Here is a 13063-nt window from a genome sequence, read left to right on the forward strand (position 1 = left end):
CCTCCTTTACACAGTCCCTTCCTATTTTACCTCATGACGGAGCACCAAAACAGCTTTATAATGGTGCCAAAATGGCTTGTAATGGTGGCTACATGTGGCAATGAATGGACAAAACCATAACAAAAATTTGTCCGGGATCACCCTCGTTTTCTGTGATTCATACGAATGCACAGAACAGGGAAACACAGTTCATACAAATCTGAATGCACTACTAGTCTCCTGAATGCACTACTAGTCTACTAACTACACCTCTGTTTTGAGCTAATGATTGCCTACCAAATCTATAAATTTAGTGTATGCATTTTATATATACTTTATTTTCATGCCAGAAAACATTAACCCTTGTTAGTTTTAAATGGTATATGTAGTACATGTTTATCTTTGAAAAGAAGCTGCTTGGACAGTCTTTTGAGATTCCATGAAAATGTACCATCTATTATTAGCAGGTGCAAGGTTAAATAGCAATAAACTCAAATCTCAGTTGTTAGATGCTTGTGTCTTGTATAGCAATGGAATTGAGTCTTATTAAAATATGGATACGGCTCAGCTGTTTACAGCTAATTTACTTTTTGAAGTGCCCTCACCATTAGATAGGATGTCCAACTTGCCCTCAAGAAATACTTTTTATTTTTATGCTAGACATAGCCACCAGAATGCAAAGCAACAGGTAATATGAGTCTTTGCAAACCAACCACGTGAACTAACAAAATTAGTCTGGTTACCTATGTTTAAAACATTTATTTTAACTCAGTGCTTATCAAGTTGCCATTTCTGAGTCTTGCTCATCAAGAACACTCAATTGGTCTTCTGGCATCTGTGTGTTTATCCAGCTACTTTGAACCAACATTAAATTGGCTGGTATCCACAACTACTCCTCTGGTCATCCAAACAAGAACCTAGTAAGTTTACCCTTCTCTTTCAGATCAGGACATCTAGGAAGCATTGTTTCATACATAAGATCCATAGCACCTAAACACATTGACATTGATGTTATCTAGCAGTGGACCTGACATTTAGAAAGTTGTTGCCATGTACTAAATGTTATACAATGCTTGTGTTTTACTTTAGAATTTCAATCCACACAGTGCTTGATTACTTAAGAACACTTGCATTCTCAATAATCTACATTCCTGGATGCTGATATTGTTATCCAAAGATACTTAGTTATCAAGCCTATACCCCTTAATGTAACCACAGGTAGGTAACTCTTCATTGTGTAAATCAAAAGCTTTCATTACAAAAACACATAACAAATTAAGTATTTAAGAATTTATTTAAATTCTTTCAGTGCAAGATTCATGAATAAAGGGCTGTAATCTCAGGTGAGTAATCTCACAGACATGGCATTCCTGCACATATTCTAGATGTACCTTTACAAAACATTTTAAATGCGACCACCTCCATCTTTCCGTTGCCAATATTGGTCCCCGCAAAATGCATAATGTATGTACTTATTCTTCCTTCCGTCTCTTTCTTCCTCCTCTGCTATTGCTTTGTTCTATCCCACTTGTTGCTAGTCAGGGAATAAAGAGCAGAGTGGACCTGCAGAGCTTCCTGCGTCTCTGCATAGAGTTGCTATAGATATAGCGTAGAAGGGCTAACGTAGCATGCAGTAAGTCTAGTGTGGGAGACAAATACAGCTTGTTCTTTGTTTTTCACAGCTACCCAAAGTTGTACTGCTTCCATTCCTGACATGAAATACATGAACCTCTTTGACTGATACAGGTAATACCTTTGTCTACCTATTACATTAAAATATATATTTTTTGAATTTACATAATTTTTAGTTTCTGATGGACAGATTAATTCATCAAGCTCTTAATTTCACATTTTTTCTATTACTATAAACAGATCACAGGAATTAACTCTGGTGATGCTGAAGGTGGTACTATTTTAAAATAATCATGTCATGAGCTAGGAATATGTTGTGGAATGCAGATGAATATAAAAGCACACAAACTGCATGCTCAGCATACCATTTATTTCCCAAAAATAATGAGATCTCAATGTTGCAGCAGAGCTAAGTGAATGAGTAAGAAAGCATTACTTTCATTTTTTTGAATCTAGGCAACCATAAAGATATACATACAGCGGGTAAACTGTTGCTTTAATGCTATATTAGCTGCAGTGCTGTGGGACATGGCTAGCCGTACCTGCATTTGGACCTGGGCCTAGATTAGTAGATATGCAATGTACCTAAAATAAAGGATATTCTGAAATTATATGTATTCTCTGTAATGTTTATGGTTCTTTGTACTTCAGATATTGTTTTTGGGTCTTAAGTGTCTTAAGTGTTGTTTAATCAAATAGTTCAATATTTATGAAGTATGAGGTAATATAAAAATATGCACACTTCCTTATGAAAACAGTATACAACACTAAATATACATTTCAAGTCCAAAATTATGAAAATATAGTATGTGGTGGATAATAGCATTAAGTCAATTTTGTTTTTTGGGGACAAATATCTACATAACCATAACAAAAATACGCATAATAAAAGAGAAATTATTGTATTACCACATGTATGTCTATGTATATGATCCTGCACATCACTTGTAATCATTGGCATCACTAGGGTGGCCAGAGGGGCCATGAACCCTTATCATTCATACAGACCTCTGTCTCCCTTCTCCCTCTTGAAACACACCGGCTATTAATGCCAATCCTCAGCAGTGCAGGGGCCTGTGCAAAATAGAACTTACACTCACACCACAGACGACAGGAGAGATTGGGACAAAGTAAGAGATATAGAAAGGAGAGAGATAATGAGAGATGAAAAGAAAGAGAAAGGAAGAGATAATGCGAAGTGGGAGTGATAACAAGAAAAAGATGGAAGATAATGGAAAAAGGGAGAGATAATGAGAAAGGGTAGAGATAAACAGAAAAGGGAGATATTAATAGAAAGAGGATAGATGAGATAAACATAAAGAGGAGATGTAGAGAGAAAATGGAGAGATAAAGAAAAATGGAAGATATGAGTTAAAGAAAAACAGGAAAGATAATGAGAAGGGGGACCAAAAAAAAGAGGAGACATAAAAGAAAAAGGAGAGATAATTAGAAATGGGAGATATGCAGAAAGGAGGAGAGAAAGGGAACAAGGTGAGGTAAAGAAGAAGAGAGATGAATAGAAGGGGAAAGAAGAGGTAAAGAGACTGGAAAGAGAGAGAAAGAAGAGGAGAGATAAAGACAAAGAGGATGGGAAGCTAAATAAAACAAAGAGAGATAAAAAAGGGAAAAGATAAATAGAAAAAGCAGAGATGGAAAGGAGAGATTAAGAGGAGGAGTGATACTGAGAAGGATAAAAAAGAAAATAGATACAGAGAAAATGAAGAAAGGTGGAGAGATACAGAGAAAGGAGAGAGATGAGATAAAGAAAAAAGGGAGAGAAAAAGAGAAAACTGAGAGGAGATAAACAGAAAGCGGAGAGATGTGGAAAAGGGGTGAGGTGAAGAGAAAGGAGGAGAGATAAAGAGAAAGTGGGGAGATAGAAAGGAAAGAGGAGGAGATATAATGAAACAAGGGTTCAAAGTGGGAGAGATAAAGAAAAAGGGGAGCAATAAAATGAAGGAAGGAGAGATAAAGAGAAAAGAGAGCTGAGATAAAGAGAAATTGTGGAGATAATAAGGAAAAAGAGGATCAAAGAGAAGAGATAAATACATAAAGGGAATAATGAGAAAGTGACGAGATCGGCAGAAAGGGGAGAGATAATTAAGATAGGGGAGTAATTATGGGAAGAGAGAGTGTGTTTGTGTTGTAAAAGTGTTTGTATGTTAGAGCAAATGTGTATATTCTGACAGTCTATCCATAGGGCCTAAAGGGAATAAATAAAGGGTGCATGTGAGAGATGACCTGACTCTGAGAGGAGACCTGAGACTCTGAGGGGAGACCACTGTGTGTACAATCTGCGTGCTGGGTAAATTCTGTGAATGAAATTTGGGCAAGTCTCGTGCCTGTGTGTTATCTGGGTGCTGGAGGAAGTCCTGTGGTTGGAGTCTATGTGTTGAAGCAAACTCTGTGTCTGTGTGTAATTTGGGTGCTGGTGCATATGCTGTGGATATAATCTGGGTACAAGGGCAAGTCGTGTGTGGATGCAATCTGGGTGCTGGGGAAATTCCATGTGTATATATAATATAGTTGAATTGGGATGATTAAAGGCATATTTCACAGAGGTTGTTAATTTTTGTTAAAATTGCAAATATTTGTGTGTATATATATATATATATATATATATATATATATATATCTGGAGATGCCACTGCTTTTGTTATTCTAAAATGAAAAAACCTCATGGTCAATCTTTCCCATTTGTGTTTTTGATATTGAATTTCCAGGTTATAACTACCAACAGTAAAAACCAAGCAAGGGTTTATCACAAGCAGATATCTAGCAATTTTACACTATGAGATCTGTCCATGATAGGGCAAGTGATAACAGACCTAATCTACAGTTAAGGCATCTTCTTGTAAGAGCTGTTTATTTCCAGTCTGGATACATTAGCTGATACAGTTATATGTGTGCTTAGTCCTGATTACTGTACGTGAACCAGTGTTCTGTTTTATTCAACAAGAGACATTTGTTACTATTTATAAAGCTCTATTGCATTGATTTTTTTTCCGTAATAATTACCTAAGATCTTATACCTTATATTGGTCACTGTTGAGGACTCACTACTACTACTTAAACCATTATAGGTTTTGTTGTTCTAACAACTCCAAATAAAAAGTTATTTATTTTAATAGAAATGCTTTTTGCTTAATTTTGCATATTCTTGCTTGATTTTAACCAATTTCAAACCTTTTAACTGATCTGCCCATACTAATGTTAGGATATGCAAAAATCCTGGTGTGTTTGCGGCCCTGAAATTCTAGAGATTGACAGCCTCACCCTATTTAATTCCTTTTCTTTTTATTAACATTTTAAAAGAGGAAGCAGACTGTAACAGATGTCACTATTTTGGAGAAAAACCCATACAGATTCTTATGATGCATTCTGGCCAAGTGACCTTTGAAAGTTGTGGTTTCTATGGATAAATGTATTGGAATGCAATAGGCAACCTCTAAATCCTGGGTTACTGAATTAATAAATCATTCATGAATAGAAGTTCATTATATAATAAGATGTATATTATATAAATGTTAGTATTATTGACGCATTTTATAACACTTTTATAATAAGCATATTTAAATAATACAATTGCTAAAGCCATCAATCTAAGCCATTACATATCTAAGAAAGCATGATCTATAGATAGATGTCTGGGTGTACCTAGATAAAAATAATTAGTACCCGCCGGTTTTCGGTATGAAATAATTAATATTCCATCATATGTGTTTCTGTTATGTGGTATGGTTATGCAATTAAGTCATTAAGTGTATATATGACTTGCTTTTCCTGCTGGTATATATGTATTTAAATAACACCTTACCATATGGTGGACAACCGGATACCTGCAGGTGTATGTGGCCTTTTAGGGTTTTAATATAGACCCCGTTTTTTTTTTTTTTTTTAAAAACATCAGCAATTATCCAGAATATGTCCAGTCCTGAGTTTATATGATTGTGTTGTGAATCCCATTAACTTTAGACACCATTGCAATTCTTGTGGCGACAGGTTTAGTGGTATATTAAAAGAGGTTATATGGGGAGCTTGGTTTATAATGGAAAATGTTTTAGGAGCTGCTTGTTATGTTTTAGAGATGGGAAAAAAGCCAACTGTTAAGTATAAAATATATGGGTAGCCTGTTGGTCCTTTTGCCCCCAACTTTTACGCATGACCATATTCATCATTAACATGAGAGGGTGCAAGGGCCTAGTAGTTATATGGACTATCATATGTTAAATGTCTAGTTGGTAAAGAAAGTGTTAAAATGCAATGCAATACTTTCTGCAGTTACAGACAATCTTCTATACGTACCATCTTTCCTATCACATAGCTAGCTTAATTCTTGAGTTCTAGTATGCATGCACAAATGGTAACATCTGAAGCCCATCAAACAAATAACTTTATCATAAAGAATGTAATAATGTTATTTCACAAAATATATGCAAAATAACATAGGTTACTAGCCACAATCTAAAAAGGATTTGGGCATCAAAAGTGGTGTTTCTCAATGTAATATGTATTGCGCGTAAAAAATCAGTATGTTCTTTTTATGGATGCATACGTGTACATATATCACTACCAGATACACAGCTTTATATGCCACACTGCACATGTTTATAGCCATGCAATAATTTAAAAGACTCCAGCAGTGAGGTTATGATGGTTTCTGCCAACTGACAGGCCTTGAACATGCAGTATGTAGTATGTAAGTGATGTATATTTAGTTCCTGCAGAAGACCAACGCAGACATGTATGACATATACATCTATATCTGTAGCCTAATATTCCACTAACCAAAGAGGTCTATAATTAACACTATATGAATGTGTACTGCTGCATGTGTGCATACCTATATCAATTTTATGCACAGATGGATGTATATATATATATATATTTTTATATATATACATAAATACATACCGTATATATTCATGCATTTAATTATGAATGTTATTATACGTTCAAATATATTATGTATGAATAAGTGTAATTCAAACATTCTGTGATAAAGGTTGTGTGATGGGAGTTAGAATAGCACCTGGGCTAGATCTTAGCCAATTAGAGTGCAACCAATTAGACTTTTAGATTTATATTTGAGATACACAGATTGATATAGATGGAGATAGATAGATAGATAGATAGATAGATAGATAGATAGATAGTGCCTGTGTTTCAAACACTTGCTGGGTATGAGTGTGTGTGTGTGTGTATGTGTGTGTAACAGGGCCCTTCAGGTATTTACAGAATTAAGATAGATTTGTGTTTCTAAAAATAAATATGTGTGGGCCTCCAAATTTTCCAAGTAGAAAGACAACTGTGAAATTCTGTATACGCATGCTCTGGGAACTTCAACCACAGCAGAAAATAACAGGTGTATTGTTTAAAAAAAATGCAAGAAAATATAAAGAAAACATATCTATACATAAGATCATACAGTCAAATTACCAAATGACACATTAAAAGGTGAGTAGCAATATATATAGAAGAAAATTGGTATTACCGCCCCCATATTCTCACCAGAGCCAAGCAAGCCTACATAGAATAGAGAAGCAACAGCTCTTGGAGGTGTACATCATGTAGCTGTTATGTACAGAGTGGCTACCATGTAAATACCATGTAACTAATCCCTTAAATAAGGATTGACAATTACAGGTATCAACCACTGCTGAAATGATTGGGCATTTACACAGGTAGACAACGAAATATTAATTATTCCTCCCCTACCTGGGCTTGTAGACACAGATCCTTTAGTCTGCTGGGTTAAAGCTCTGGACATGATGGGATTATGCTGTTCTCTCTTCTACCTTGCATATCCACATAGGAAAAAAGGGTGCAGAAATACATAAGAATATAAAAATGCAAAAAAAAAAAAAAAAAAAGGGTAGGAGATTTCGGGGAAGAACTGAAATCCTTTGAGTGGCAGGCAAATCCTTCGTGGCTTTGAGAAGCAAAGGTTGAAATTCAAGAATGAAATGGATAGATCACGGATTCTTCGGAATAACAAGCTCCTTTTGTGTCCAGATCCTGTAGGTTTGGAAAGGTATCTGATGGATCTGTGTGGGTCTGGAGGGCTTAGTTGTTCCTTAGCTGATCAGTGCTGTTGCTATCTGCAGCATAATGTTCTCCTTTACTACACCCCCTTCCTATACAGGAGAGAGAGAGAGAGAAGGAGAGGGAGAGAGAGACGGAATCAATATTTTATTAGAGAGAACATGGTGAGAAGGAGAGAAGAGATCGTATTTACATCCAGAGGTTATTCTACAGCCCTCGTACCCCCAAAAGGGGAGAACGCGACGTAGTGCAATGGCTGAAAGACGGACATGCATTATTAATAGCACGGGCTGCGCTGAAGCATCCTCCTAATCGGCACAGGGGCTGAAGACAGACAGGAATTCTCTGCCGGCACTGAGCGAATTCTCGGCTTCACTTTCACGCACACGTAGCGATTTTAATTGCAACAATCATCACTAGCAACACTATCAAGACAGCCTGGAAATACAACATACACTTGAGAACAGTGACACTTCCAAGCAAGAGGCACCGCCATCCTTTCGCGTGTTACACACGTAGACTACTTATGCACATACATCAACTCCAATACGTATTGCCAGGCACCTAGCTTTCAACGACATGGTCTAATGCACATATGATAGCACATACGTGTGCTGTTGCACATAGTAGACGCATGTACGATATCCTGATCTAACAGGGCTTCTCAGATCCGTATGAATGATTCCACAAGCAGCACTGCTGGAATGACCGATGGATGGACGTATAGACAGGCATAGATATATGTTAACCCATGATGTGGCGCTGAGATCTCCCTGCAGGTGGACAATAATGTGATGGAGATTATCTTTTTTATATAAATTCACCGATATGTATCTGGATAGCATACTTTGGACGATGCATGTCTTGAACCGCGGATGCAACCTTCTGCAGCATATAAAGTACACATGCACCTAATATACATGCCGACATGGTTGATTCATCCACAGAAAAATGGTACAATCAAATGATTTTGCTAGAGAAGGAGGTGAAATATTTCGATAAACTGATAGATTTATACTTACAGTTATGTCAGTTAGTTCCAGCCCTGTAATGTAGAACCCTGATTTCTCACCCCATGCACACTAAACACACACTGTCAGGATTAGGGAAAAGAGAGAATTTCCCTGCTAAGAATCCCTTCTCTGTGACTTCTGCTCAAACTGATTGGAGCTCCAACGTCATGTTCTATGATGGGGGGAGGGGTTCCCCCTTATGGTGACGGTGGGAATTGCAACCAAATCTTCGCAACCGGGTAACTATGTAAAAGCATGCAGCAACTGCCTCACGCAGTATTGCAGTCACCTTTAATGTCACCATAATGGGCAGTAATGCAGAATTATATTTATTTATATAAAAGCAACAAAGCAGCACTTATAAGTCAAGTTACATAGGTTTCAGCATGTCTGTGTTAACAGTATATATTTTATTGTATTAAGATAAATCCAGCAGTTATAAAAATAATGTTTTTATAAAAAAAAAGTTACAGTTGACATTAGAAGATAGATAAGATATAGCAAATAATCACACCTCCAGAAAGCACTATACGTTTGTTACAGTATAAACCATTATTATTACGTTTATTATTAAACTCTTATTATTAGTTATTGATTTATAAAGTGTTGTTATAGTCAGAAGCGCTATGCAATGGGTAATCAGGACATAATGAGTACCGTATCACAGTGTGGATATACAGACACAAAAGTTAAAGAGAGTCTTGCTCAAATCAGTATTATCTGCAATAAAATTCTCTTTTTTTTCTCTACAGAAAAAGAAAAGGTACACTTAGCCACCAGGTAGGCAGAACAAATGATCACAAACTAATACATCTTATAAAACTACTTAACAGAGTAGAATTAATATACCAATAACAATTAACTACTTGACAACAATCGACGTTCCAGGCATGTCTCAGAAATAAATCAAGTTAAACAGGTTTAAAAAGCGATCAAAGATTGCTTTCTTCTCCCAAACAGTGTTTTGTAATGGCTCGATATTGAGACTCTTAGCAACACTGAAAACTGCAGCAGGGGCCCCATCTGATCACTCCTTGAAGCAGGGGCGTAACTAGACGCCTCAGGGCCCGGGTGCAAGAATCTGTTAAGGGCCCCCCACCCCCTCACCCCCCCCAAAAAACATGATTTTTACCCAACAATTATTTTTTAACTAATTCAACAAATTCAATTTACATATTGAATCATATCTGTAAAAAAAATCAAAGAAAAAGGGGCGCATGTACAAAGGGCATAATCCAGGGGTGTCCAAGTTTTTTCTGCAGTGGGCCACTTCATCAGAATTGTATACGTGCGCGGGCCGCACTCATTTTTCACTGTGACAAAAAATATGGCCTTTAATAAAATATGCAGATTAAAATAAAGTAAAATGACACAAAACCTTTACTCTTCCTCTCACTGATTTCTGGGCCTTGAAAGTTTTGCGACTACAAATTCAGGATTCCCTAGATTTACCGTATTTGCTCGATTATAAGACGAGGTTTTTTTCAGAGCAAATGCTCTGAAAAATACCCCTCGTCTTCTAATCGGGGTCGTCTTCTAATCAGACCTCAAATAGAGTCTGATTAGGAGACTAAGATCCAGATCCCCCGCACCGCTGCAGGGGACCTGGATCCTCCTGTCTCACCCCCCCCCCCATCATACACACACTTACCGGTGCTTCCTGCTGTATTGCCGGGGCAGCGGGTTGACGTCTACGCGATCCGCGTAGACAACGTCCGCTGCAGCCGGAAGGAGGTGTGGCTAGCAGCGGGGGTTGTCTGCGTCCGTCGCGCAAACCTTCCCCGACCTTCCCGGTGCGGGGAACTCTGATCTCTGACAGCCGGGGAAAGTATACGCGACGGACGGATACAAACCCCCGCTGCCAACTCCACCTCCTTCCGGCTGCAGCAGAAGGCGACGTCAACCCGCTGCCCCGGCTGGAAGCACCGGTAAGAGAGGGCTGAGAGGGGAGGGGAGAGTGTGTGTGTGTGTGTGTTAGTTAAATGGGGGTATAGGGTGTGTGTGTGTGTGTGTGTGTGTGTGTGTTAAATGGGGGCATAGGGCATTTCTGGAGTGGCGTTAAGGGGGCATTTAATAGAGCACTCTGCCTCCTGAAATGCCTTATACACCTATATGCCACTCTGCCCCATAATATGCATTTTAACCCCCTAAATGCCAGAGTGGCATATAGGGGTATAAGGCATTTCTGGAGGCAGAGTGCTCTATACAATGCCTTTTAACTCCCTTAATGCCACTCTGCCTCCTGAAATGCCTTATACCTCCCTATATGCCACTCTGCCCCATAATATGCATTTTAACCCCCTAAATGCCAGAATGGGATATAGGGGTATAAGGCATTTCTGGAGGCAGAGTGGCATATAGGGGTATAAGGCATTTCTGGAGGCAGAGTGGCACATAGGGGGTCAAAAGGCATACCATGGGGCACAGTGGCATATAGAGGGTTAAAAGGCATATCATGGGCCACAGTGCCATATTGGAGTGGCAAGCCTGGGGGCAGATGTGCGTAACTGGGGGACAGGTTGGAAAATACAAGAAATAAAAACAAAAAAAATATTTTTCTCAATCATAGCTTTTATTAAAAAAAATAGTTTACATGAATTAACATTTACTGGTAAAACTTTTTTCCTTTAGGGTCGTCTTATATTCAGGCTTTTTCTTTTTTTCCTAAGTTAATATTCAGATTTTGGGGGGTCGTCTTATAATCAGGGTCGTCTTATAATCGAGCAAATACGGTATTCTAGGGATGAACTAAAATGAAAATTCTGGACCAAAACGTTCAGGGTTCACTTAGCCAAAACTGAAAATGACCCCCACCTTTAAAAATAATAATAAAAACTCACATGTTTAATAAAAGTAGGTAACACACAATTGGACAAAATTAGCAATATGACTTGGCATGATAGGAGTGTGATTGCTAACAGCAATCACACTCCTATCATACCCAGGCAACCAGTAAATGCTGGTACCTAGGCATGATGGGACTGTGCTCGCTGTGATTGCTGTTAGCAATCACACTCCTATCATGCCAAGTCAGCCAGTACATGCTGGTACAGGGTGGCTGTAAGTGATGTGCAGACCCCATACTGCTGGCAGCATCACTACACAAGGGGGGCAGCTAGCTAGGTTTCAGCATGTACTGGCTGACTTGGCATGATAGGAGTGTGATTGCTAACAGTAGTCACAGTCCCATCATGCCTAGGTTCCAGCACTTACACATCCATCCAGTAAATGCTGGAACCTAGGCATGATGGGACTCTGATTGCTATTAGCAATCACACTCCTATCATGCCAAGTCAGCCAATACACGCTGGTACAGGATGGCTGTAAGTGATGTGCAGACCCCATACTGCTGGCAGCATCAATACACAAGGGGGGCAGCTAGCCAGGTTACAGCATGTACTGGCTGACTTGGCATGATAGGAGTGTGATTGCTAACAGCAATCACAGTCCCATCATGCCTAGGTTCCAGCACTTACACATCCATGCTATCACACACAAACACACACACTCATTTATTCATATAATCATTAATTCACAGATTCATTCCCTCAATCACACACACTCATTCAAACACCCTCCCCACCCCCTTACCTGCACTGCATCTCCCTTCGATGCCGCTCACAGACTTCAGCAGGGGACGCGGCCTCCCTCTGCCTTCTCTGCTAAAGCACAGAGGAAGTAGGATGTCACGTGAACTCCGCTTCCTCTGTGCTGTCCAGAAGACCCTCTCACAAGTAAGTAGCAGGGCTTGAGGTGCGGCTCGTGTAAGATCGGTTGCCCTGGCTGCCGATCTTACGCGGGCCGCACCTCGAGGTCTCGCGGGCCGCATTTGGCCCGCGGGCCGCATGTTGGACGCCCCTGCCTTATTTAAAATAAAAAAAAAAATTAAAAAAGATTTCGGGCGGCCCCTTGGCTTGGGCCCCCCTGCCGCCGGGGCCCGGTCGCAGTCGCGACCCCTGCGACCCCAGTAGATCCGCCACTGCCTTGAAGTGACAACGTGTGCCATATTAAATGTGGCACCAGCCACACTTTAATAGAAGTTAGAATGAGGATCAACAATCCTAAGATCTAATGTGATTGAGGCATTCGGTGACACTGAAATCCTACCCCAGGACACAGTGTGTCTGCTCCAGTAAGCGGTCACAAGCACAATAGAGAGAGATTTTGCCTCTTGCAAGATGGCGGCACCAACTAAAAAATAAATGAGTTCCAGAGATGGTCTGTCCAGACCCTCCGGAGAACTCTGAGCTCCCCTGTAGGTTAAATACAAGTACTGCATACAACCATGCAAGCTTACTAATCACAATGTGATTAGTAAAAATAATTTCTTTTTTATTTTATAAACAAAGTTCAAATTGTTTTATCCATCGAGACCATATTGAACTGGACTTATT

Source organism: Sceloporus occidentalis, unplaced genomic scaffold (genome assembly GCF_023333645.1).
Source record: "Sceloporus occidentalis isolate IW3139 unplaced genomic scaffold, rSceOcc1.0.p SCAF_94, whole genome shotgun sequence".
NCBI classification, from domain to species: domain Eukaryota; kingdom Metazoa; phylum Chordata; class Lepidosauria; order Squamata; family Phrynosomatidae; genus Sceloporus; species Sceloporus occidentalis.